Consider the following 297-nt stretch of genomic DNA (forward strand, 5'->3'; position numbering starts at 1 on the left):
ATACATATATATAATATACATATAATGCAACATAGAGATGACTATCGTTTCACCACACTTTTGTGTCATTTCCATGTATGTTGGGGTCCTTTACCTCATGAGCAATATATTTTCTGCTCTGAATCATGGTGTTTAAAGCCTGGAAATCATTGCAGAGTATTAAATGGTCTTCTGACTGGGGGGGGGGGAGGTTGGGTAATTTCTACCCAGAACAAGGATTTCATTTCCCATCCTCCTTTTCTGCCAGTTACAGCCATAGGGACAGGGCCTGATATGTAAAACGTAGCAGCACAGAAA

This window comes from Mastomys coucha, unplaced genomic scaffold (assembly GCF_008632895.1).
Source record: "Mastomys coucha isolate ucsf_1 unplaced genomic scaffold, UCSF_Mcou_1 pScaffold21, whole genome shotgun sequence".
In the NCBI taxonomy this organism is placed as follows: Eukaryota; Metazoa; Chordata; class Mammalia; order Rodentia; family Muridae; genus Mastomys; species Mastomys coucha.